This window comes from Mus pahari, chromosome 3 (genome assembly GCF_900095145.1).
Source record: "Mus pahari chromosome 3, PAHARI_EIJ_v1.1, whole genome shotgun sequence".
Lineage (NCBI taxonomy): Eukaryota > Metazoa > Chordata > Mammalia > Rodentia > Muridae > Mus > Mus pahari.
This window is the reverse complement of record NC_034592.1, coordinates 147,520,452-147,547,484: the sequence shown is the minus strand read 5'-3', so window position 1 is coordinate 147,547,484 and position 27,033 is coordinate 147,520,452. Positions and strand designations below refer to the sequence as shown.

The window sequence follows — 27,033 nt, the reverse complement described above, 5'->3', positions numbered from 1 at the left end:
ACCTGCCTGGCTTGAAACTCTGCCTGGGGGACGCTCTTCCTGCCAGACTATCAGGGACAGAGCAGAGCCATAGAGAGGCTGGGGCCATTGGAGGAAAAGGACCAATCATGTGACACAAGGGTGCCGGGGGCTCAACCCAGCAGAGTCCTCGGGAAATAGACCTAGAGGAGAGAGGCAGAGAGAGCGAGAGTCCTGGGAAAACACAGCCGCAGCTTTTCTCTGTGGCACCCCTGGGGCTCAGGTCTCAAGGTGAGGGCCTGTGGGGGGCCAGTGAGAAAAAGCATGGAATGTAAAAAGAATTAGTCAGGAGGCAGTGACAGGCCCATTCTGAAGCAAGATGAATGGGTTTCAGTTGGCGAAAATGATTCTAATTTATAATCTGCTTCTCGCTGCCGCTCGCCAATTAATTCTCTATAGATACATAAATAGGCCGCGTGTTTGCTTTGCTTCAAACGTAATAAACATTACACTCTGTCCCCTTCTTTTGTGCCGGTTCCTGTCACGGCTTTAGTCCCCACAGCTAATTCCTCACACCTGTCTTTGCCGCTCAGGGGAGCGGGGCTGAATGGGGAGGAAGTGCTGGGCTCCAGGAAACTCCTGGCACCGGGAGATAAATTGCGGATCCAAAGCTGCAGGCCCCCGCAGCGCAGGCTAGGATGGTAGAGGGAGGGAGGGAGGGGAGGGAGGGAAGGAGTGAGGGGGGAGGGAGGGAAGGAGGGGAGGGAGAAAGGGCAGTACCGGGAACCCTCCTTCCAGACCCCCATGTCCCCGACACTGAGACCAGCTTTCTGTTGAGAGAAGGATGAGGAGAGCCATCTTACTCTCTGATGCTCCCATCGCCCACTGACCCAGGGTACCACTCTTCCCGGGCTGCCCTGCTTGCTCCTGGCTTTTGCTTCTGGCTTCCGTGCCTGATATTCCCTCTGCCTAGAAGGTGCTTTCTCACCAAAGCGACTACCTGCTTTGTATCTCTCTGCCTGTATCGTCATCTCGGGGAGCGATTTGTCTGATCCTCCTTCCTAAAACTGACAACCCTCTGCAGTTCTCCTGGGGCCCTTTTCCTGCCTTACATTTCTCTGACAAGCTATTTATTTTACTAATTTATCTTGCTCACTGGCTTCCCTACTGGAAAGGAAGTCCTCAGTGTCTGACACGTAGATGAGCAGTAAGTACTAGTTGAGTGAAGGAATGAATGAATGAGATAAAAAGATAGAGGTGGGGTAGGAAGGACAAAGATTGGGGTGACATGCCACCTGGGCTCGGCCTGTTGTCACACCTGAACTCCGAGAGGGAGACAAAGACAAGCCTTGGGTACTGGTGGCTGGTGATTTGTCCAGGGTGACACAGTGAGTTAGAGGTAGAGCCAGGACCTAGATCCCAGGCCTGGACTCTTCTCTGATGCAGCACCCAGAAGGAACCTACAGTCCACATCGCTTCCTCCTGGTAGGCTGCTCAGGAAACGAAACTCTGAGTGGAGTGTGACTTGCTCAGTGACACCTGCTCTGCCAGGCAGGATAGGAGAGATCCCTGTCCTCAAACTGTCTCCATCCTGTAGAGACAAACCAGATGAGCCAACAGTGGGTTGAAAGTATCAAAAATTGAGGAGAGCACCAGAGATGGAGAAAAAGTGTGGGAAGAGTGCAATGGTGGGGCCAAGAGGAAGAGGGAGGGGCTGGGCAGAAGAGGGAGGGGCCCAGCGGAAGAGGGAGGGGCCGCTGTTTGACTCCTCCCTACCAAGGTACCATTGAGCAGAAACACTGACAGCCCAGAGCAGGGCTGGGTGTCCACTCACATTGGTCAACTCCGGAGTGTACACTGACACAGCTGGGCTATGGTCACCCACAGTAAGCATCCCAGACAGGGAGGATGAGTGGAGGGGAAGTGAGGAGCCCTGTGTGGGCAGCATGCGAGCAGGGGCAGAGACCAGGGATTGGGAGCAGGGGTGGCAGTCTCTCTAGAAAGGTTCACAGGGACAGGGCCTGGAGCTGGGGCCGGGACTTCCAGGCTGAGGAGCTGGGTCTGGAGGAGCCTGAGGGCAAACCTTGATTGGTATTTGACAGTTTCATGCAATAAATACATTCACTGGGCCACTTTCAAGGGCTAGCAAAACTGGCTTGTAAAATTCACAGTGGTCGGGGGTGGGGTGGGGGGGTGTATAGGGAACTTTCGGGATAGCATTTGAAATGTAAATAAAGAAAATAATAATAATAAAAAAGTTCACAGTGGTAAGTTCGCTCTTGCACAGGAATGTGTGTGTGTGTTATGTGTGTATATATGTGTGTTCTGCATGTGTGTACATGTGTGTGCACGTGTGTATGTGTGTATATATGTGTGTATGTGCATGTGCATGTGCATGCATGTATGTGCATGTGTGTATGTGTGTGTATACATGTGTGTGTGTGTAACAGTTGGCTTAGATAAACCAGTATAAACCAGCTGCTTCAGGCTTGAAGCAGCATTCATGCAGATGACATGGGAAATTACCAGAGGCAAGGACTCCTGAGTGCTTATAACTGAGGGTGATGCTTGCCATGAAATGATTGCTCTCCTGCCACGCCCCTTTTATTTCACATGATAAAAAAAAAATCATGGCTAAGAGCAGGCCAGGAGCCTGCCCAACCCACAGTGGGACCACAGCCAGGACTGGGACAGAACTCAGTGCCTCTCTCTGCTCCCAGCCACCTGTTCTGAAGTACCTGTGATCACAGGTGGTGATGGCTGCACGGGTCTGACCATGGGGAGTTGGGCATCCATTTCAGGGTCCACAGAGGAGGTCCCCAGGGCCGGAAGTCCCAGGCTGATGACAGGCAGTGTGGCTCATAAGCTTCACACCATCATCTAGAATTGGGTTTTGAGAGATAAATAGGAGCTCTCCAGCGAGTCTGAGTCCTAACAGAGTTCCAAGTGGTAAGAACACTGTGAAAGATCAGAGTAGGATAAAAGCCTGAAATAGCTTGGCGGTTCCAGGATGGGAGATGCAGGAAGGAAGCCAGGAGCAGAGCAGGCAGCTGGAGATGCAATGCCCTGCTCCTCCCGAGTGCTGAATCGGGAATGGTGGGCTTTTGGGTAACTGCAAGGAGCTATTTTTAGATGGGTGTTCCGGCTTACCAGAGCAGGTGAGGGAGGGAGGCGCTACACTCTTCACACATGAGGACCAGCGTCGAGGGGAGGCCCTGGTTCTCTGACATCTTGGCCCAGCCTTCCTGCTGTTCAGCGAGTCACCCACTCCATGGTGGTCTCTCCCCACTGTCCTCCCACCGACCCCCACCCCTTCCATAGCTGCTCTTTTTCCAGGCCAGGAATAGAACCTCATGTCTGACAATCCTCAGTGGTGTTTAAATTTAATGGGCCTTCCTGATTTTTTTTTTTTTTCCTTTTCCTTTTCCTGCTCGGCACCTGGGCTGGGCGCTCTGCAGCAGCCCTGGGGAGAGGCAGGTGAATAATTCAGAGAGAGGAATGTTTGAAGTGTGTGTTTTGGGGGAGTGTGGGTGGCAGGGCTGTCTCACCCTGCAACCACAGAAAAGGGAGGGCATCAGGGAAGATGCTCCAGGTGCTTGGGCCCTGTTCCAGTCTTCTGGGTCTTCAGGGACCTTCAGGAAAGCCCCGGGGAACCGTCCTCCCATCTCCACGCAGCCACCTGCAGTGTCAGCCTCGGAGCTGCAGAAGCTGTCAAAAGGCAGTGAAGGGGGAAGGCAGAAGAGGCACCTGCCCCAGCGCGACTCCTGACTTGGGGGTCTGGATTCAGAGGGATCGAGAAGAGGGACGACGGAGCAAGCATGGGAGGCAGAAGGCTGGAGCCTCGCTCCAGGCAGAAGCGTTGTGAAGCTGCCAAATGGGCTCGAACAGCCATTGGACAGCTCCTAGGCAGGGGCTCCCACCTGTCACCTTGTATGCTGTCCAGGGTGCTGCCGGCTCTTAGGCCAGATGGGAGTTAAGGATTTGGACAAACTCTCCTGTTCTGCACCTCCCCGAAGCAAGGCCCAGGCTCCTTTTCCAGCATCACTCTCCCCGTGCCTGCCACTCACACACACCTGCAAACAAAGCACCTTCTAACTGTCCAGCCTTCATGCCACCCAACATTTTTATTCATCTAGTCACAAATGTTTATTGAACATCTACTATGATCCCCCTCCAGTGCACAGAGCAAGAAACCAAACAGGTTGCTTGGCCAGCTAGAGTGCAATGTCCCAACCCTGTGCCCACAACTCCAGGAGAAAGGAAAAGAAGGGAGGCAGGCTGGCTTTGATCTCGGTTTCTCCCCTAGGCCACCTGCCCTTGATAACCCTTGATTTTCCCTCCTGCAGTATGGAGCTCACCGTCCTACCCAGCAGGGCCATTGCCGCTGTCCGTGTTAATTACACCAAGCATCTATTCTAAGTGTTGGGCATGGCTTCATGCATTTAACCTTCACCCCAGACTTCACACATCGGCATTGCTAACGCAGCCTTGCTTTTCCTCTGGCAAAGTGCTGGTGACAGTGGTGGAATTTGAACTCAGTCATTCTGGCTTTGAGTTTGAACATGGTGAGATGTCGTGTGTGTGTGTGTGTGTGTGTGTGTGTGTGTGTGTTGGAGCAAATCCACCCAGCTGTGCTCCTCAGAGCTCCCAAGTGCCAGCTGCCAGCCTGGTCTTGCCTTGGTCCAGCAGGCAGCCCTAAGGCCTTCACTTCTTCCACCTTGCCTGCCCCCTGCCCCACCCTGTGCTGAGCTCAGTTTTGAAGAGCCCAGCTCACAAAGCACTAGGGCCACGGTGGGTGTCCCTCCACTCTGCCTAGGTCAAGGATCCCCTCCCAGGAGGCATTGGGGTGAGCCCCAGTGGCCCCCCCTCCCAACAGCCTTGTGGGCTGGAGGCCCCATCCTGGCATTGACATTTCTTTGGTTGTTCATGTCACGGCCCTTCAGTCTGCGCAGTTTTACAAATGTGCTGGCGAGATGAAAGGCGCCGGGAACAGCGACTGCAGAGCAAGTTCGGAAAAGCTTTTAACTTCCAGCTCCCACGGACAAAGAGGGAGGGGGAGGAGGAGGGAGGGGAGTGCAGGAAGGAGGAGAGGAAGACAGGAAAGGGACAGGGGGAGGTTAGAGAGCCCAGTGGCATGGAGGAGGGAGACTTCAGAGGAGGGAACTTATGACAAACAGAGACAGACAGACAGGCACAGAGAGGGGGGAGCAGGAAGGATGGGGCAGAGAAGACAGCCAAAGACACAGATTGGGGCGGGGTGGGGGTGGGGCCAGGTAGAAAGGACAAGTGAGGACTCACAGTCAGAAAGCATCAGAGAGTTCCCTGAAAGGCTGCTGGGGAGGAGGAGACAGAGACAGGATGGAGGGCGGCAGAGAAGAGCAGACAACGCGTGTGTGGCGAGGCAACAGACAGACAGACACAGGGACAAGCAGGATGACAGAAAGCCACGGGGGCTGTCGGTGGGGAGAGCAGAGAGGCAGGTAAGGCCCTGTGGGGTCTGCAGTCAGAGAGGGAGAGGAAGAAACAGGAAGAGGAAGAGCCTGGACCCTAAAGCACAAACACACACGCACATACATGAACACACACACACACATGAACACACACACATGAGCACACACACATAGACATACACACATAAACATGAACACACACACACAAACGCACACACACAAACATGAGCACACACACATGAGCACACACATAAACATGAACACACACACACACACACGAACACACACATAAATACACACAGATGCTGGGCGGTGGTGGCACATGCCTTTAATCCTAGCACTTGGGAGGCAGAGGCAGGCAGATTTCTGAGTTCAAGGCCAGCCTGGTCTACAAAGTGAGTTCCAGGACAGCCAGGGCTATACAGAGAAACCCTGTCTCAAAAAACAACAACAACAAAAATACTCACCCATATATACACACAGACACAGATATAAACATACACAGACATACATATAAACACATATACAAACATATATAAACATACATATACACATATAAATATACATATATACATACATATAAACATATATGCATACATATAAACACAAAATATACACACATCTACACACATATAAGCACACTTATAAACACACATACACATATAAACACATACACATATAAACACACGTACACATATAAACACACACACACACACCCCTGTGACACCTGTTCGGAGGCACACTATGTTGGAACAGACCCCACTGTTCAGGCCCTAATACTGAAGCCCTGATGGTCAACTCGAGCTGACTTTGCCCTTCAGGGGACATTTGGCAGCTTTTATAGTTGTCACAACTAGAAGAAGGGGGTGGTGCCACAGGATTTAGTGAGCAGATATTAGAGACATTGCTAGGCAGACTGCCATGCACAGGAGGGCACAGTGACGAAGAATTATGGGTCCAAATGTCATGCGGTGAAGGTGAAGGGCACCCGTGTTCAAGAGAGGGCAAAGCCAGGGGCGCAGATGACTACTCCAAAGGCCACGAGTGTCCCAAACCTCCACTAGCTCTTCGGATGTAATCTCACAAGCTCCTCCCAGAATCACCCCCAGCCACACCCTTCTCCAAGTCCTCCAGGACTTCATTCAGACCCTGGAGGAGCGATACTCTCCTTGTGTGGTCACCTCATACTATAGCGTAAAGAAACCTGGGATGACCCAGGCCTGTTGCTTGCCTGGAAGCAACAGTCCCTGTCCCTTCAGCTCAGAGGCCTGAGCAGGATCAAAATCCCCACTATCCTCACTATTCCACGGGCGCTGTGACTTTCTGCAAGTTTCACGGTTTCTCTGTGCCCCAGCCTCCCTGTCTATAAATTCATAGGTTGTCTGCGGTGTCAATCAAGTGAAATAATTTACATAAAAATTAATAGGTAGCACAGGGCTTACTAGCTGCTGTTGTTACAATGGTGTCATCTGATCTGAGTCAATGCCGGGAAAGAGACCCCTATGACACCCCAAGGTTCTCATGGGACCTCTTCCTGTGCTTGCCACCTACTGCTGCAGTCAGAAGGGCCCTGGCTTACCCTCTCCCAGAGCAGAGATCCCAGGCAGAATGTACTAACTAATCCACTCTCACCACTTTGCCTGTGTATTCCTGATATTCCAAAATGTCTGTAAAACAGGACCGATCTGCATAAAAGCAAAATCACGGCAGTTCTCCCAGAACCCAGGACGTGAGGCAGCCCAGAGGAGGTTTTTGGATAAGGGTAGGAGGCAGCCTAAAGGGGAAGGCTAGATGTTGGGAGAGTAAAAGGTAAGGTTCTAAAGGAGCTCTGGGAAGAAGAGACTGTGGCGCACCCCACTGTGTACAGACAAATGTGGAGGCTACCACAACCCAGGCCCAAAAAACCTATGGCCTTGGTGTAATTAGGTCAGATTCCTGAGGGGTCAGCACACAGCCAGGCCTGGGACGGGGACAGAAAAGGAGGATCCACAGCTGCAAAAAATGAGTCGGGGAGAGAGGGAGAAAGCAGAAAGTGTGGAGATGCATCTGGAAGGCCAGCCTCTGGTCTCTGAAAGCATGAAAGAGTAGAGGCTAAGAATAGAGAGGGAGGGGGGGAAAGAGACCAGGAGACTGCACAAAAGCAACGCTTGGGAGATCAATGAAGGGAATGAACCGAGAGAAGAAGGACTTAAGGGAGGGAACTGGCTGTCGAGGTAGAGAATAAATCTCAAAATAAATAAGAGTGATAGAGTTCAGCTGGAAGGACTAGAAATGCAACCACCCGGAGGAGACACCAGTCGCCAGGGAGAAGTGGAAGAGTGGAAATTAGAGCGCCCAGTGGTGAGCAGGCCTGGGTGAGCTGGAGTATGGGTCCCTAGGGACCATCAGGAATCAGGGTCTCAGAGGGAGGGCGCTGTCACCTCTTTAACTCAGCGTCTGAGGATGCTTGGTTAGGGGCAAATGGCAAAGACATACAGCTGCACGGTCACTTCAGCCACCTGGCTGGCACCCATGCAGCTAAGAAAAAGGAAGCAGTCTAGGCAGAAAAGGCATCGGGCAGTGGGCTAGCTGAACTTGAGCAAGAACGGAAAAGCTGGCTTTGCAAGCGTTTCTGGACAGTGGAGGGGTGGGGTGGGATTTTATTAGCCTCATGCTAGAGGGCACGAAGTTTAGGCTGGGCTGTCTCGTTTGCCTACTCTTTTATTCTGGCTGGAGGCACAGGACTTTCAGAGCTCGCTCCTAAAGAGGGATGACCAGCGTGGCTCTCTTCCCAGGACAACTGACCTCCCACCTGCCAGCAGACTCCCAGGCCCCGGGGCAGGGGCTCTGTCCACCTCAATGTTCAGTGATTGTTTCTGAAGCCTCAGTCTGTGCAAAGGGCCTTTCTGGGCAGCCAGCCAGGGGTGGCCACTTGAGAAGCCCGCCTCTACCTTCGCTTGCACCCCCTTCTTTTGAAGCCGGGCTTTCATAGTGTGTGGGGGGAGGGGGCCTAGATGCAGCGAAGTCTGGCCAGGGGAGTGGTGGGGACAGGGTCTAGTCTGCAACGGGTGCCTCGGGGCAACTGAACCGCCAGGCAAGGAGGGAGCCTGCTCCCCTCCTGGGGGCGCTCCCTTCGCGCGGATCTGGGCTGGGAGGAGGAGGAGGAGCACTCCCCCGGGGGCTTTCCCGCTGCCGGCGACGGGGGAGACGGAGCCTCCGGGCCCCGCAGGCGAGGGAGGGGTGCGGTCGGGGCGGGGGCCGGGCTCCCCGGCTGGCTGCGGGGTCCGGCCCGGCGGCCGCCTGCGGCTCGGCGCGGCGCGGCGCTCCTGCCCGGCGGGCGCTGCATTCTCCGAGTCTCCACCAGAGGCTGCGGGAGGAAGGAAGGGATCCGTCCCTTGCACACTTCCCCCCTAGTCAGACACGCACACTCCCTCGCTCTCTCGCTCCTCCACACACGCGCGCACTCGCCGCCGCGGCTCCCCCTCTCGCTCCCGCTCTCCCTCGGCTCCTCCGAGCGGACGCCGGAGCCGGACCTGGCCGGGATCCTGCCGCTTGCTGGCGTCCCAAGGCGCGGACCAGGGTGCAGCCCGGCAGCTCCCCGAGGTAAGAGCGCGCGGCGCCCGCGGGAGGACAACCGATCGCCGCTGGGGGAGGCTGCGGGCCGGGAGGGCGCACGGGCCGGGAAGAGGCGGGCGCGGCGCGGCGCGGGATCCGGGGCAACAGCTGAAGCGCGCCCATCCCGCGCCCCCTCCCCGGCGGGGAGACAGGGACTTTCCCACGTCCAAACTTTCCCCGGCGCGGAGCCCAGCCCGGCCACCTCCCGGCCCCGGAGTCGCGGTTCCTATGTCCTGAGCTCCAGGATGCCCCCCAGGCCGGGGAGGAAGGGGGTATCTGCGCCAGGGGTGTAGGGCCGGCGCGCGGGGAGGGGTGCGGAGATGGAGAATCCAGCCTCTGTACGGGCCGGGACCCCGACATTCCCGCCGCCCACCCCGCGCCGCCCCGGCTCGGCTCGCAGCCCCTCCCGGAGGCCCGGCGATCGGCGCGGCGGGAGCGTGTGCGCCGCGCGGGTGCGTGTGCGGGTCGGGCCGCGGCGACACGCGCGGCTGCGGCCACCCCTGGGTGGGGTGAGCTGGACAGGCTATGAGGACCCTTGTGGCCCTGCCGACGTGACCCCCTGCTCCTTTCGGCCGTCGGTTGGCCGGTGGAGATCGAGAGGTAGCTCTGCCCTCTTCATCCGCACACGACTCCGGGGACTCTGTCCCCCAACACGGAGAAGGACTGGGCTTCACAGGCTCACGTCCAAAGCAAGCGCCACTCGGGATTGACCCTCCGGGGTCCGGGGTGCGGAACCGGGAGGCGTGGACCTTGCGACTGTGCGGGCGTGCAGGCTGCGGGACCCTGGATAGTCACTATCCCTACCCACGTCTCCCTTGGCTGGAGACCTGACCTCGCCACTTCCGCTGTGGCCTGGTCGGGTCCCTGCCCCAGCTTGGGTGCTGCCGGAGACTACCCTGTAGGGTGCAGCGGGCGGAGCGCAGAAAGAGGCTGGAGTCCCCCGAGGTCTCCCCAAGCCGCAGGGGCACCCCCTGCTGGCGGGCACAGCAGCGACGGCTGAAGCCTGCTGGCCCCGGCCGGTTGAAAGCTTGCCATGCTCGTGCTGCTAGGAGCCCCCTGCTTTCTCTCCCACCCTTCCTAGTCAGCGGCGTTGGTCGGAGGGTGTGCGTTCGGCGGCGTTGGTCGGAGGGTGGGCGTTCCAGTTCCTCTTTACCGGGGTCTGATTCTAGCGCTCCCTGGGTCCCAGAACGGGCAGGAGTGCCCAACTTGGCCAGAGTCTTGTTTGCTAGTATTGGCTACTGCTTCTGCTGCTTCTCCTACTGTCCTGGAAGCCTATCCGTTATGTCCTCTGTCCCTAAGAGACTCTTCCACACTAGCCCACCAGTGCCCGCCCTGACTCTTTTTGAAATGTGGGGGCTTGGCCCATCTCATCCTCAGCGTTACCACCTTCTTTCACCCTTCTTGCCTCAGTGTCTCTCTGTCAGGTCAGGAGGCATCTTCTTCCCCAAGCCAGCCTCTACTTCTCCCTGCGGCAGCAGGATTCCCCGCTTTTCCCAGTGTTCCCTTAAACACTGCTTGGGATGATGAGGGGGTTGTCTCTGTGATCTTCCTTCACTACAAGAGCACTGGTGCCCCCCCCCCAGCAGGTCTCTCAGCCTAGGACATCTGCCTCTGGGGCACCCGGTCTGATTCTATCTACTTGGGCTGGCTTCCTTCCCATCCTGAAGTACTTATTGGAGAGTGGGTTCTGGGGCCACAGGGCAAACACTACCAAAAGGCAGAATGGGAACCCAGATACCCTGATATCAAGGCCTCACCAGTTTTATGTGGGGTGAGTGTGAGGGGAAATGGATCCCTTTCTTGTCCTCAGACTGCAGGCAAAGCAGGAAGGCGCTCGCTTCCATGCAGCACGAGGTATTTAAGGTAGATCCCCCGGAGCTCCCAGGTGGAGAAAGCTGTTAAGCGACAAACTGTTGTGACCTGGGTACATGTGTATAAAGTGTGTGTGTGTGTGTACGCGCGCACGCATGTGTGTAAGGCAGTTATAGCTTGGTTGCTTTTGCACAGAGGCTGGGCCTCAGCCTCTTTCTCTCTCTGAGGTTCTTTGTGCCTTTATTTTGTGGGGTCCTGAGACTTCCTGTGAGGGGCTGGGCTGGAGCTGGAACAAGGACTTTCACCACAGCAGAGTTTGGAACAGTTTATTTACCACACCAATAAAGGAGTTAGCCAATTAAATTTCCTCTTTTATCTGAGTTTTCTCTTGTTTTCTTCTATCAGGAAAATTCATTGGAAATACAGCCCTGGGGGGTTGGGGGGGAGATGAGTTCCTGTTTATGTAACTGCACCTTTGCTGGGCATCCTGGGAGAGGGTGGGGGGCTAGGCTGAGACCCAAGCTAGGATTATACTACCCCCCCCTCGGGGACCAGGACAGGCTGCATCAGTCATTCTTGGCTGGGAGGAGACCAACCCTTCAGTCCAGGCTCAAGAACTGAAGCCTTATTTCCCCAGTGTCCCCCACATACAAATGGGGGCTCTCCATCAGCTTTAGCTTCTCAGAGCACCCTTAAGATGGAATGTTGGATGGGGTGCCTCTGCTTCTTGGTCGCTTGAGTTCTGTAACTGGGATCTCTAAAAAACAAACAAACAAACAAACAAAAACCAAAAGCCTAAGGTCATGCTCCCACCCCACCCCACTCCACTCCTGCCTTACATAGGACAGGCTCTGATCTTAACATTGTCATCCAGACAATGGGCACTACTAAACTTCGTCTCACGAGGAAAGGGTAAAGGCTAACAGGGAAGTTACCTTGCGCAATGGCCTGAGTCTATGTATGTGGATGGAGACTAGCTCCTGTGAGGCGGAGGTGCAGAACAGGGAGGCTGGAGGCATAGCTGTCTCGCCCTTGGGCCAGCTGTTGACTGTCTTGAGGGCATTCAGCACAGGAGGAGAAGAGGACCTAAAATCTATTTGTGCTCCACTCAACAAGTCGGGAGCCCTAAAGGCATGGCAGGAGCCTGGAGGAGGGCACGCTCTCTTCTAATCTGCACCAAGGCGATGCTCCTGGGTGCTGGGCCCATGCTGCTGCTTGCCCTAAGAGGTTCCTGCTTTGTCAGGAACACAAGCAGTACCCACTCCTAAGCCAGACTTTCTTACAGGGGACCATGCCTTCCTACATCAGAGTTCAGTCTGGGTCTGAGCGTAGAAGGTTCCAGAGCCTGAAACTGCTTCTTTACTCCCATGTTTCCTCCAGGCCCCACCTTACCTGCAGTCACGTTGAGGGGACTCCTTATTTTCTCATGAGAACCCCCAGGCTTTGACTGTCTGCTTGCCACCAACCAGCTCTGTCGATGATGCATACTTGGGGCCTGTGTGTGGCTTTGGACAAGTTACTTCACCTCTCTGAACCTCTGAACCTCAGTTGTTAAGTTGTTGAGGAAGGAAAGAAGGAAGAAAGAAAGAAAGAAAGAAAGAAAGAAAGAAAGAAAGAAAGAAAGAAAGAAAGAAAGAAAGAAAGAAAGAACAGAAAGATGTATAAGTCAGTTTCCTATGCACCATGCTGGGCACTTAGGCCGCAGCTAAACAAAACATTGATTATGGTAATACTCCTCTGTTAATGATTCTGAGCGCAATGGCTTTGCCACAATGGCTTGCCTACCTGGGGGCTAGAATCAGGCTTTTTCTGACCTCAGGCTCCTCCTGAGCTTCCAGGGTTGTGGAAACTGGCTTGGTTAAGCAGCAAGGGGCAAAGGAAGGTTCTAGATTTTCACAGATCCGTTTTGTCCTAGTTTCTGCCTTCTCTCCCACAACCCATCCCGTGATTCCCACTCTGACTCAGGCATCATGGGGGCAACCTCCTCGCCAGCCTGCAGGCCTCCAGTCCCCCTCCTACCACAGTCCTTGCTGCAGTCACGGGCATTCTTCCTCAGCACAGGTGGGATCACGTCACTCGCTTGATTAAAACCCCTCCATGGCTCCCCATCGCCTACTGAATTAAGTCCAGATTCTGCACAGTGACATTCAAGGTCCTTGTAATCTGTCTGCATCCTCTTTTATCTCCTACTATGCCTCCAAGCCAACGATCCTGCTCAAGGCCTGAGCAGCTCTTCCTCTCAACAGCCCATCCGAAGCCTCATGACCCAACTTAGGCAACAATCTCTTTCCTAGGTCACACACGCACTTAGCCGTGTGGCTATCCATCCGTTCATCATCTTGTTGGAAAAAAACACACATGAGCATGTGTTTGCTAAGCATGAGTTTGTGCTGAGCGGTGTGCTGAGGGTGGGAGACACAGCTGTTAATCCCAGACAGCAGGAGGCCATCGGTCCAGCGTGGTCCACAGATAATTAAGCGGTTCTCATCACGGTGGTGAGAGCTATGGGTGAGTGGCAGAAACTTTGAGAAAGAGTGAGGTATAAGCAGGGCCCTGCAGGATTGAATAATGGTCCTTTAAGGAGCAAGGGGGAGGCAGACTGGAGAGGAAGGAGGCTCCAGGCTCAGGAGTTTGGAGGTTCCCTGAGGGGAAAAGGGTGGGAAACTGCCAACCCAGCTGCTGAAGCGATTGCATGGAATGGGGATCCCAGGGAAGCCACCCCTGGGGCTGCGGAAGCAGGGCCTGTGTGGCTGGAGAGCCACAGGAAGCAGGAAGGTGATGGGATGATGTCTCTGAGCAGTGGGGACCCTGAGGCTTTCAACAAGGGAAGCGCCTGGTGGCATTTGCCTTCCAAAGCTTCAACCCAGCTGCAGGGAGAGTGGCTAGATTGGGAAGCCGGGTCCAAGGCTGCCATTGCTAGGCCTGCTACCACTGCTGCCTTTAGGGCCTGAGAGGGCCAGATGCATGCGACGGACACGCGTGTGCCCGCCCATGTCTGGCTCATGAGGTTCTTGGGTCATGGTGACAGTAAATATGGGGCAAGGGTTACAGAAGCAGTGGGGACCGGCTGGGGACAAGATACCTGCGAGAGGCTGATGGGACCCAGGGTACAGTGATAAAAAGCCGGTTTCCTTGTGGTGGCTGGACACATGTCTGTGAGGTCCCAAGGCTGAGGGGGATTCACCCCACATCTAGTCTGAAGCATGAAGAGGTCTCATGGGGCTCCTAATTCTCAGGTTCAGATGCTGCCCAGTGAGCCCCGCGCCACCACCCAGTGGCCACCGCTCTGCCTCAGACCCTGGGAGGAAGGCTGAGATCTCCCTCCTTCTTGTTCTCAGCATGTCGTCAGTGTTTTTCAGCCAGCGCCACTTTTGGTCCCCAAAGGACGTTGGGTGATGTCTAGAAATGTCTCCGGGTCAAAGGCCATTTCTGGCACCCAGTGGGTGAAGGTTGTCACTGACGACAGTGCCAAGTCACCTGCCACTGGCAGGATGTCCCCACCCCTGGCCACCCCACCACGGAGAAGCCTGCAGTACCAAGAACAACACAGAGGGCCCACGCACGGAGGGAGACTCCACAGAGGCCCGTGTGGACATTTCCTTCTGTCTCCTGGGTGTGGAGTCTGGCATGTGGCACACCGCCAGCCTGCCTCTGCTGCATCAAGCGTGGGTTTAGGGAGGGGCTTAGAGCCACTCAGTGTGGGAGCCAGCACACCTATGGCTCCTGCACGGGGAGATAGCCACAGCTCCGAAGCCAAAGGCAGCTGCCCGGTGTGAAGTTCGCCGGCCCCTTGTCTTGGTCTTGTTCATTTCTGTCATTTGATTTTCAACAGATCATGTTGACGTTGTTGTTGCTTTGGTTCTTTTAAATTTCATTATTATTGTTGTTGTTGCTGTATGTTTGCATGTGTGTGTGTGTGTGTGTGTGTGTGAGAGAGAGAGAGAGAGAGAGAGAGAGAGAGAGAGAGGTGTACGTGTGGGCACACATGCCATGGCATGCAGGTAGAGAGCAGAGGACTTTGTACAGTCAGTTCTCTCCCCCATCTTCTAGGTTCTGGGGACAGACTCAGAAGGTCAGGCTTGAGAGGCAAGGGTCTTTACTGAGAGGCAAGGTCTTTACTGACTTGCTGAGCCATCTTGCTGTCCCTGGGTTGTTCTGTCGCTGGTCTGTTTTGAGACGGGCTCTCATGTGTCTCGGGCTGATATCAGGTTTGCTTTGTAGCTGAGGACGATCTTGGCCTTCTGTTCCCTGCACCTCTGCCTCCTGGGTGCTGGCTTGCAAGCGTGAGCCACCATGCCTGGTTTATGCAGTATTGGGGATCTAACCGAGGGCTTCATGCAAGCCAGCCAACCGGGCTACTTCTCCATTCTTAGATATTATATATCGTCTTAAATAGATGAGTCTCGGATGAACAAAGTGAAAACAGTAAGTTGCTGACTAAGAATCTTGACCCTGGAGCTCAAGAGAGCTGAGCTTACAGCTAAGCCCCTCCGCTGCCCCTGTGGGATCCTCTGTCCCCTCATCTAGGAAATCCCTTTAGTTAACATGCCTCCTGAGAGCCTGGAAGAAGAGAGGAGATACACAGGGCAGACCATGCGGCTTAGCTCCTAGGAAGAGTACATTCGTGTGGGTGTAAATGTACACACATACATCTGTGTGTCTTCTTATCCATGAAGGCGTTTTTAATTAGCCATGATCCCGCTGGCCCTTGGCCACCATTTCGATACATGTTCTTGTTGACATAGATTTAAAATAAAAATAAAAACAAAAACGCTTTGCACATGAGCCTCCGTAGCCTGCCTTGTGACTGTGTAGCGCACTGTGAGCGTCTTGCCATTTCGATGAATAGACGTCCACATCACCATTTTTTTAATAGCTGCCCAACCCGCCATTGTGTGGCTGTCTATAATTCACGCGTCCAGCCCCCACGGTTGGACACTTGGGTTGCTTCCAACGCTTTGCTATTACAAACAATTCTGCCACAAGCATCCTTGTACACATGTCTTCACGCTAGTGTCCAGTGATTTCCTCAGGGACTGCTTGGACATTTTTGGCAGAAGGAGGTATATGGCTCTGACCTGATTCCTTAAGTAGAAACCTTTAGACCCAGCAAGGCTAGGGCCTCTGGGGAATGAGGAGGGTGCTGGGAGCCAGGGGGCCATTTGGGCTCTGGAAAGGCAAGCTGTGGTGTTAAGAAGCAGCCGGCTCAGGGAATGGTAACCACCAAGGCCTCCCCCCACCTTTGCTGTCACTGGACTGTTGGAAGAATAGCAGACCAGGGTTGGGAGGTGGACCATGTATTTGACGGGCAGAGTGACAAACACCAGGCAGACAGGGACCTGAGGTGGACAGGCTGAGGCCGGCTGATGGATGGGTAGCAGGGGCAGGTGGATTCAGGTCAGCAGACTGACAAGATGATTGACAGGTGACGAGCTGGGCAGATGCAGGTGTCCAGAGAGAGGACTGCGGCCTCAGGGTGGATGGAGCCTGCAGAGACCATGAGCTGACAGAAGAATCTGAGGGGAGATATGACTGAGGCCCAGGAGCTCCCTAGCCTGTGTCTTCTGCCACACAAGCAGCTGAAAGACCGTAGGGACCAATCAATTGTTTGGAAGGGAACTCTCCTCAGGAAAAAAAAAAAAAAAAAAAAAAGAGCCTGCAGTGCCCTCTCTGGTCCAGTTTCAAGTCTGTTTATTCACAGGACCTTCTCAATGAGCTTGAAGGGCGGGACTAGGGATGTGGCTCATGTGGAAGAGTGCTTGCGCAGCATCCATGCAGCCCCAGATTTGGTCCCCAGCATCACGGGGATCAGTGTGGTGTAAACCTGCAACCCCAGCACTCCAGAGGGAGAGGCAGAAGCATCAGAAGTTCAAGGTCATCCTTGGCTACAGAGTGAGTTCAAAGCCAGCCTGGACCAGGTGAGACCTTGTCTCAGAGTGAAAGGGGATGCAGGAAGGAAAACAGTGGGCAGAGGGAACGCCACTGCACAGCAAAAGGGGGCTGGGGAGGAAGAATCTGTCTCCCTTCCAGGACACTGTGTAATCAATTGCAGGGTCCTGCTGAGGGCACAGAAGCCAGACTGCCATTTACTGGCAGAGGGACCTAAGATTTGTCACCAGCCTGTGGGCTTCTGTCTTGACTCTGAGGTTTGTGGAGAAGATTGGAGCATTCACCTATAAGGAAGGTTCTAGAAGCCTTGAACACTGATACAGTACTACACAGTTGTTATACACACACACACACACACACACACTAGGTGTGTCATAAGCACATCTCAACAAAGTGGCTCACTGGACACAGATCACGGGGGCAGCCCTGGAACTGTGGATTGAGCCATGACACTACTGTGTTTGAAGAGAGGGCTCAGTAAAGTGGAAGCACCTTGATGATGTCTGGCTGAGGGACAGTGGCCAGGCTGACCAGAGCACAGAGAATGGGAAGGGAAGGAGAGGGTGAGGAGCTGAAGGAAGGTCCCCCAGCCCCTCAGCGCCGTGATGATGCTCCAGGTCGAGGGGTGCTGGTGATGAGGAGCTACTGCACGTAGCTGGCTGAATTTTAGGATGAACTTGGAGGAAAGAGGACACAGGGAACAGGGCACTGGGATCATCTGGAAAACGGTGAGCCAGGATCGCATGAGGAAAACAGTGAGCCAGGATCACACGAGGAAAATGGTGAGCCAGGATCGCACGAGGAAAATGGTGAGCCAGGATCGCACGAGGAAAACGATGAGCCAGGATTGCATGAGGAAAACGGTGAGCCAGGATTGCAAGAGGCCATGGAGAACAGGGGCAGAGGGCAGAACTCCAGGTTACCTGGACCCAGCACAGCTTAGCTGCAGGAGACCCTGTGGAGAAAATCGAGAGATCTAACAGCAGGCCTGGATGTGGAGGGTGTGTGTGTGTGTGTGTGTGTGTGTGTGTGTGTGTGTGTGTGTGAACTAGGGCCCATTAATCAAATCACGGGAGTCTATGCTTGAGAGACTCCCAGAAAAGCCTGAGAGTCTGCTGACATTTTTCAGCCACCCAGCACCCCACCTGATGCCATCCGTCCTTTGGTCATTTTCCAGCCCATCACCCACCCACCTCCATTCAAATGTCGGGCTGCCCACTGCCCGCCTGCTGCTTCTACCCACCTAATCGCCAAGCGCTGGCCAGCCACTCACTTGCTGTGCACTCACCCACCCACCACCCATCCACACCCACACCCACCCACATCCCACCACCTTGCTCTGCGTCTTCTCAGTGCTCACCTGTCTGCTCCTTCCCACCCGAGAACTCACCAGCCCGCCGGTCCACTCCCAGAGCATTTCTTTCCCACCTACTATGTGCCCAGCTGAGGTGAAATCTTGACATAAAGGTCTGGAGGCTCCTGCTGATAGAGACAGGGATTGGGAAAGACAGTGAGAACGAATGGACTCCTTAACCCGGAAGAGAGAAATTAGAACGGGACTTTATGTCCTCCTGTCTGTGAAGGGTTCTGGATGGTCATGGCCTAGATGACTGTAACAGAAATGAGCTGTGTTCCAAGACTGCTAGCTGCTAATACCACACAGATTTGCTGTTTGTTTTCTTTGGATTCTGTGAGTGTGTGTATGCACACGCACACTCTTGCATATACATCTGCCTGAGCTGGCAATGTCTCCTTGAAGCCATAGCTGGTTTCCGTCTGATTCCATATCTGATATCTCCTCCTGTTGGGGGTTCTATTGGCCCCAGTAAGAGGCACACAGTAGGTGCTCCATAAATGCACAGCACAGTAGGTGGCTCACTTCAAGTGGATGAGAACGGGGGAATGGTCCCCAGGCTGGGGCAGAGGAAACTGGCTACATTTGAAGCTGGAGTGATCAAGGCTAGCTAGCCAGAGGAGAGACTGCTGTATCGATCACAACACTATCTGTGTTTGGCTCTGGGGGTCATATTGAAAACTGTAGGGGCGACCGAGTCAAGAGGGGTGCAGACTGGCTCATTTGTGGAGGGGCACTGGAGGACGCTGGCTGGGACCTGTGTGGGGTGATCAAGGTGCAGGGTGGGAGAGTTGCCTGTAGATGAGACAAGGGCCTCACGGTCGGCCACACGCCTCCACAGCCAACGTCTGTCTCCAAGTGTCTCTCATTCAAGAGAGCCCTTGCCTCCTTCCTGTGGAGCCGATGTCCTTTGTTGTCTCCTCATAAGCCTCTGTTCTCACAAACCTCAGCCTCCAACCGAGTATCTGGCTTTTCCTGGAGAATGCTTTTCTGGGCATAGGCCTCCCTCAAAACTATCCTCAACAGAACCGAAGCTTCACTTCAGGGGTGTGCCAGCCCCTACCCAGCCCCAAATCCTGTCACCGAGCCTCTGTTACCACAGGACCTGGATCAGGCCACTGTTCCTCTTGCCCTCATAAACACCTGGCCGCTTTGCTCAGTGTTTGCCACGTTCCCTTCCTGCTTTCGTTTCCAACAGGGAATTTCTGCACCCTTGTAAAACCTGAGTTCATTCCCTGCACAGACTCACATCCCCTAGCTCAGACCAGACCCTCTCTGGAGCCTGGTGACACCCTCCTCCCTAATCGGTAGTGCTAGATGTCTGCCATGTGTGGCAGCCAGCCAATGAAGGTGCCAGCTCTGCCGCCACTCCAGGGCCTCTGCATCCACTCTGCAGGCCTTGGAAAAAGCCCCTGGATATGGGCCTGTGAGACCCTCCCACCACCTGCCCACCACCTCCGTGCGCAGAGAACAGGGGAACTTTCAGGTTAGCAAGCAGGCTGAGCTGATGGCGGGCACCAGCCGTGCTGGCAGCTCCGCTGGGCTTGGCTCACAGGCTAGAGAATCCGAGACTTGCTGTTTCTGGGTTAGGAAAACAATCACAAATTAGAGAAAATGTTTTGGGAAATTGCTCTACTGCACAAGAGGGAGGCTGCTGAGGGAGGGAGCACAGGAGGGAGGAAGGGAGGGAGGGAGCACCACAGTGGAGAGGGAGGGAGGGAGCATAGGAAAGAGGGAGCACAGGAGGGAGGGAATATGGGAGGAGGCACAGGGAAGGGAGAGAAAGGAAGGGAGGGAGGATGGGGAGGAGGGAGAAGAGAGGGAGGATAGGAGGGAGGACAGGAGGAAGGGAGGATCACAGGGAGGACTAGAGGGAGGATAGGAGCAATGACTATCTGTCATTTGCTTGACGCTCAAGGCCCCATTTTGTCACCCGACACAGTCCTTCACCCACTGAGCCAGACACACCTGCCGAGCTAGCACTGCGCCAAGGTTGCCGCCGAACCCTGCCGGCTGCTCTATCTGCCCTTTGGGTCCTGGTGGTACCTGGATCGTCTCTCTAGACAAGTGACATACTGACTGGCTAACATTGGGGAAAAAAAAAATCTCTTTGAGTGCCTGAGCCTCAGTTTCCTCATCTGTACAACGGGTTTGCTGAAGGAGGTGATGGGTACGTAGAGTCCGTCTCTCACTGGGTACCACCTTAGTGAGGACGCCACTGCGAAGCTTCCTGCCTTCCAGAAGAGCAGAGCTCTTGGCAGTGAGGCCAGCGGTTATCTCCTATCCAGGAACATCACAGCTCCACTCCTGAAGCCCTGCTGTGTTCACATCTGCCCAGGTCTCCCCCGCTGAGCAACTATGGAGACAGGTACTTGAGTTTCAAGGCAGGAGCTAGAGAGCTGGTGGAAGGTGTCCTGACAGGAAGGCGAGACTGGAAGTTTCCGTTTTAAAAGTCATCTGGCCATCGAGGTGCCCCACACCAGGCTTTTTTTCTGTCGGGGGGGGGGGATGAAGAGAACAGCTTAGAGCAGGAGTTCTGGAGTAGCCTGGGCCTCCTGACTGCCAAGTCTGTAAAAGTCACACAGCTGCCTCTGTTTCCCCATTTGTAAGAGGACAGTAATAATCCATCTCTAATCACCATGCCAGGGGTGGTATTTGAACAGTGCTTAGCATGGTTCTGTAGAGCAGGCAGCATGTGGGGCACCTTCTGACGGGAAAGCAAGGTCGTCTTAAAACCAAGAGCTCTGTGTCTGTCCGTAAAGGGCTGGTCTGGGGGAACATATCTGCCCATGTGGCTCCGAGAGAGAAGCAGGAAAGAGCCCCGGGGTGCTCGGAGGCCCCAGGAATCCTGCAGATCCCACCTGCCTCTCCTCTGGCCTAGTGGAGACTCAGGCAGTGAGAGATGAGATGGCTTGTGTGTCAGAGAGGGAACTCTCCTCTCACAGTGAGCAGGGGTAGCAGAGATGTCCTGGGAGCCCCCTTGTCAATCAGAGGGTGCCTAGGACCCTGTTCACTCTGCGGTACAGTGAGCCAACGTCCTTGGCCAGCGGGAATCCAGTGAGCCAATGTGTGTGTGTGTGTGTGTGTGTGTGTGTGTGTGTGTGTGTGTGTGTGTGTCGGTTGGCAAGCATGCCAGTGTTTAGGTGCATGCACCCACGTGTGCATATATGTGGAGGCCAAATCAGACACTGGGTATCTCCCATTGACTCCCACTTCCTCGAGACAGGCTCTGTCATTGAACCAGGAACTTTAACTGGACTAGCTGTCTGGTCTGCAGAGCCATTGGGAGCCACTGTTTCTGCCCCTCCTCCCTCAATGCTTGTGGGTGCAGGACCCGGTTGCCATGCCTGACTTTTCACAGAGGAGCTAAAGATTCAAACTCTGGTCTCTATGCTTGCATAGCAAGTATTCTTACCCAGTGAGCATCTCCCAGTTCTCCTCAGAGGCGATCTTACTCTCGCTTCTCCGTGCCTCAGTTTCTCCTTCCACCTGCCCTCTGCTTCTTCCTTTCTTTCTCCTGAGCCTTTTCCCCAAGTAGAAGATGGGAGGGGCCACAGAGGAGAGTTTGAACAAACTGGGACTGCAGGCAGAACTTGGGATTGGTTGGCCAGCGCCATCCTTTTTCCCGGTTGCCATAGCAGCCATTTCCCCGGGTTGTCAGTGATGAAACTCATAACATTGTTTTCAAATAATCCGTGTAATTGAAATAACAATTGAGCTGTTAACTCGTCTCTCACACTCAAGCTAGGACAGCTCCTCCTCCCTCCACACCCTCCTCCCCACCCCCGGAAGTCTCCTGGCTCCTCTTCCAGGCTCCAGCCTTGGCATTGGAGGAAGACAGGAGTAAGCATGGCTTCCCCAAATCAGTGTATACACCCCAGAGCTTGGGAAACCCCAAGCTGAACTAGAACTTGGAGGTAGGATGCCCTTCTTTTTTGCAACTTCAGGTTCAAAGGAGAAAAGGGACGTGGCCAGGACCCTGTGGGAAAGGGGCAGATGGAGGAACCACCGAGTTTTGGTGAAAGTTGTTAAATGTTGGGTTGGGAGCCCAGAGCCACTCCTGATTTTGTATGCGTTTTCCCAACTTCCCCTGACTTTGCAGGTAAACAAACCAAGGCCTGCAGAATTGCATGTACGAGTACTTTTCAAACTTCAAAACATAGCTAATAGATCTGGAGAAAGTCTCTCTCCTCCCTAGATCCCCAGAGTTGGAGCAGAGACCTGGTCCTTAGGCAGGAGTCTTCCTGGAGGAAGGGGCCTGCCTCAGAATGAGAGACAGGGAGCTAGGGGAGAAGGAAATGTGTCAACACTCAAAGTGCACATGTGGTGAATATAGGACCCGAGGTCCCGGCCCGGTCCTCAGAAGGTTCTGGGATGGATGGAAGAACGGGAAGTGTCTGGAATCACACAGAATGGCTCGGCCGACAGACCGCTCCCTGTGGATGCTTCACGGAGGATAAAAGCGTTTTAAAAGAAACAACAGTCTGGTCTCTGTCCAAGGCGCTCTCTGAGTCCACAGACTGTGTGGGTGGCTGGGGTAGCTGGCAGTGGCTGGGACTGGGGGTGGGGCAGTCCTCAGAATGCAAAACTAGAGGACAACAAGAATCTAGCTTCCCTCCCTGGAGTTTTGAGAGTGGCACTCGCCAGCCAAAGGCCTTGTCCTTCTGTCCTTGGCCATTCATTCAACAGCTGCTGACTACCTACCTGCTCCAAGCCTAGTGCCAGGTGGTCCCACAGGATATACAGATAAGGTAGACTTAAAGACTTACATCCTCAAGGACTCTTTCAGTCTGAGAGGACACATACATGCACGAACACACACACACACACACACACACACACAGCACACCCTGGATCAAATGACTTGGGCTCGGTCTTGAAGGCTGAATAGGAGTTCTCATTGTAAGAACTTTTCACCAGAAGCCCCATAAACAGAGGCAGGGAGACACTCACAGTTTAGGGGACACCTGGAAGCTTATGTGCCTGGAGGATTGGCCACCTGGAGTTGGGGGAGCGGCCCAGACCCACTCCCTTGAAACCGTGGCCTGTCGGGAAAGCAGGTGGGAGCAAGTGAGCTCCAAACGTGTTTCCTGAGCGACTTCCATAGCACTGTGCCTGGCCACGGGGCAGACTCAGCTCAGTTCAGCCAGAGAACCAGGGCTACAGCAGTTCCCCAGACAAACATGGGGAGTTCTGGGGCAGCAACTGGAGCTGGCTCCTATCACAGTATTGATGTAGGGCACTCCCCTGGAGGACCACGGTTCCGGTTCCAGCAGGAGGCCAGGCTGAGCCTGTCACCGGCCCCAAATGACCTTTCAGGAGGTACCTCTTCTCTGATCTGTGGTTCCCAAGCTCATCTGTCATGGGATGCTCTTCCTTGCCTGGCCTTGGGACTGACACTCCTGTTAAAGTGTGGAGCAGTTTGTTTCAGAACTGGGATCGCCACAGCTGGGGGGTCACAGTAGAGGCTGGACAGTTGCTAAGCATCATTCTATTACCAGGATGGCCCCACAGTAAAGCATGGTCCAGCAAGATGGTATGGCAGGTCCCTTAGACACTTGTGCCTGAGTTGGATCCCCAGGACCTGCATAGAGGAAGGAGAGACCTGACTCCCCAGGACATCCTCTGACTCCACACATGTGCCATGGCACACATATACCAATGTACACAAATAAATAAATAGATTTAAAAAACCTATAAATAAATAAATGTAATTAGAAAAAAAGAATGACCTGGCCCAGCCAGGCCTGGGGCTGAGGTAGAGAGTCAGAAATCTCTGCCTGTTTGTGACAATCAGATGCAGCTGGGAGAGTGGCACCGGTAGCTGTGCCGACATGCACCCCAGCTGTCACGCAGAGGAGCACAAGTGGCCTTGATGTTGGGCAGACCCCGAGGTATAGAGAGACACTTGACCTCTCTGGGCTGTGGCTGCTTCATCAAGGGTGGTAATCATAGCGCATGTCTAGCAGACGGTGAGAGAGGTTAGCTGAGACCACACAAGCATGTGGATGGGGGGTTGGGTGGGAAGGACTGGAAGGGAGACAGTAGCATAGGAAACCGGGGAACCTCAACTGTGGGCACCCGACTAAAACCCTAGCCAGCTTAGAACCAGCCTGGCACGGGGAGCCATGGGTCATGGGTAACTTTCCCAGGCTCTCTGAACCTTTATGGCTTCTCAGGGAGACAGGGATGATAGGAGGGCCCATCTCCTGGGCCTAATGACAGGCGTGTGATCCCAGCACTTGGAACATAGAGACAGGAGGGTTAGAGTTCAAGGTCATCCTCCAAGAGATAGTAGCCAGCCTGGGCTCCAAGAAACAATGAACCAAAAGGCTGAGCTGGGTTGCAGCTGCGAGGATATAGGTATGGATATAGGAGAATATGAGTCTCTTGAACTACAGGCAGAGGCTGCCCCTGCCATCTCTCTACCACACCTTCCAGGTCTCCACCCCAGAGCCTCATGGGCCCTGGTGAGGCCCTCTGTTGCCCTGCCCAGACTGTGGCTCCTCTCTTTCTCTTAGCAGCCTCTGCCCTGCTCGGCTGTAGCAGTTCGTAGGACTGGCTCTCCTTTCATTTCCCTCCATCCTCTCTGCCCCCAGAGACCCTTGCTCAGGCAAGGCCCAGGATCACACAAAGAAGATGAATCCACAGGGATACAGGGATGGATGGCCTCTAAGACCCTCATACCGTGACCCCAGCCCGGTTAGATGAGCCATTGGCTGACCTTTGGAGAATGCAGGAGTTCTCTGTTTGGGATACTTTTCCTTGACACTGGGGTAGGCCACTGAGGGTTGATTAGGGCCAATCTCTGCGCACTTTCAACTAAGAAATCCCCAGACAAGTGTCACCTCGGTGGCAAAGTCATCCCGGCAGACATCTGCTGTGCTAGAACATGGCTGTAAAATGTGAATCTTGTCCCAATGTCCTACAGAGAGGCTTTATAATGCCATTCAGAATCCTCTAGTTGAGCCCTTTGTGTTCCTGTCCCCGACAAAGTCTCCAAGCCAGCTGATGCTAAGCATGGTGTCACCGCCCCCCAACATTCGGCTCAGCCTGAAGCAGTGAACTCTGACCTTATGTCCCAGCCTTCAGCCTGCTTCTCACTCAGAGTTCAACCCCAGGCCCCAGGCCTCAGCTTTTCCCCTATCAGTAACTCACCTTCAATAGAATTTCCATCCAGATGACTGGGGTTACAGCTCAACAACAGAGGGCTTGCCTAGCCCACACAAGGCCCTAGGTTCAATCTATAGCAAAAACAAAACAAAAACCCCAAACGACGACGACGACGATGACGACAACAACAACAACAACAACAACAACAAAGTTCTCCAATCCAAACTCTAATTCCAGACACTAAGATCAGGAGGAACAGACTTCTGGATCCTTCCAGCTCAGTGTTCAGATCCCAACCCTGACTCTCTGGCCTTCAGGACTCTAGGAGGGGGGTCTGAACTCACTGTCCTCTGTGTGTTTATCCAAACACTTGACATATTCTTTGCTTCACTCCAGAACAATGGACAGAACACTGTCCTCAGGGGAGACAGACAGTCAGGATGTCACAACCAAAGATTCCCTAGTCCCTTAAGAGCTGAGCAGAGCAGTGTTGGGGAGCACTGCCCTCCATGAGGGGTCAGCATGCAGCAAGGAAGACAGGCAGGGCCAGCTTGAGTCAGTGTGTTCGCTTGAGCGTATTTACTTCAGGCTTGCTGGTCTCCTGGATGGGTAGAGGAGGAAATGCCTCGTAAGGGGCAGCTTGGGAAAGAGACTCTGTTACTGTAGGGACCTAAGGTCAGTCATCTGAGCAGACTCCTTAAGCCTGGGAGAACAAGAGCCAGGAAGACATAAGGGAGGCTGCTATTGCAGGCCAAGAGACCAGCGCGTGCAAAGGCCCTGAGGCTGGATCAGAGTGAGTTTGGAGGACAGCCAGAGCCGGCTTTGAGTGGGCCACAGGAAAGGGATGGAGGGAAAGATCAGAGGAGTCACATGAGACCAAATCTCGCTGGCTCTTGGGGGCCGTTTCACTCTGAGGAAGACAAGAAGCCAAAGGACTTTCCAGAGAAGGTGATATTATTTTTTAATACCTTGGCTGAGAGTACGCTGCAGAGGCAAGGGCAGAAGCAGGGAGACCATCTGGGACACTACCACGATAATCCAAGTAAGAGATGACATTCCTCGTGGCCCAGGCTGTTGACAACCACAGCGGTGAGACTGGTCAGATTCTGGATCTATTTTAAGACTGGCAGGATTCGCTGTTGGATAGGATGTGGGCGTGAGATGGAGCAAAATCAAGAATGACTCCCAGGTCTTTGGCAGACACAGCTGGGATAAGGGAGTCACTAGTCACCAAGGGAGAACTCGAGAGGGGCGGTATTCACAGTTGTGTCATTTTGTCATCATTGGTGTGTTGGGCGTAGTGGCAAGAGAAGTTTTGAGGGTCCTTTACACCTCTGCAGTAGGTAGTCAGATGGCTTCACTGGGCTTTGGGGAGAGATCTGCTATGGGCACATGCACATGGGCACAGGGCAAACCTCTGGGGTCTCTTGGCACAGGGTTGCATGTGGTCACTTAGGGGCAGGTGCACACTGAAGAGAGTGGTTCTGGGGCCCCCTGGGTTTGGAGGCAGGTGAATAAAGAGCAGAAGATGCCTGGCAGGGTGGGGAGTAGAAGGCACTCAAGGTGAGCAAGGAGGGAGAGGCCACTCTGGGGTTTCAGAAGAGAACTGCGGAGCCTGGTTTTGAGTAATAAAAAAACAAAAAAAACAAAAAACAGCCTCCTCACCAAATCAGATCTGGAAGGGTATATATATATATATATATATATATAGAGAGAGAGAGAGAGAGAGTATGAGTATATATATAGTATATATCATATATATATAGTGTATGAGTATATATAGTATATATCATATATATAGTATATGAGTATATAGTATATATCATATATATAGTATATGAGTATATATAGTATATATCATAT

General features: G+C 53.9%; 1 protein-coding gene across 2 annotated transcripts in view; it reads left to right on the top strand.

The window, feature by feature from the left end:
• Nucleotides 1-8,682: 8,682 nt before the first annotated feature.
• Cdh22 (cadherin 22) overlaps nt 8,683-27,033 on the top strand; it is a 123,892-nt gene continuing 105,541 nt past the window's right edge. For both annotated transcript variants that reach the window (XM_029537033.1, XM_021193691.2), the window contains exon 1: nt 8,683-8,990. The gene's annotated coding sequence lies outside the window, so the exon portion shown is untranslated. The remainder of the gene's footprint in view (nt 8,991-27,033) is intronic.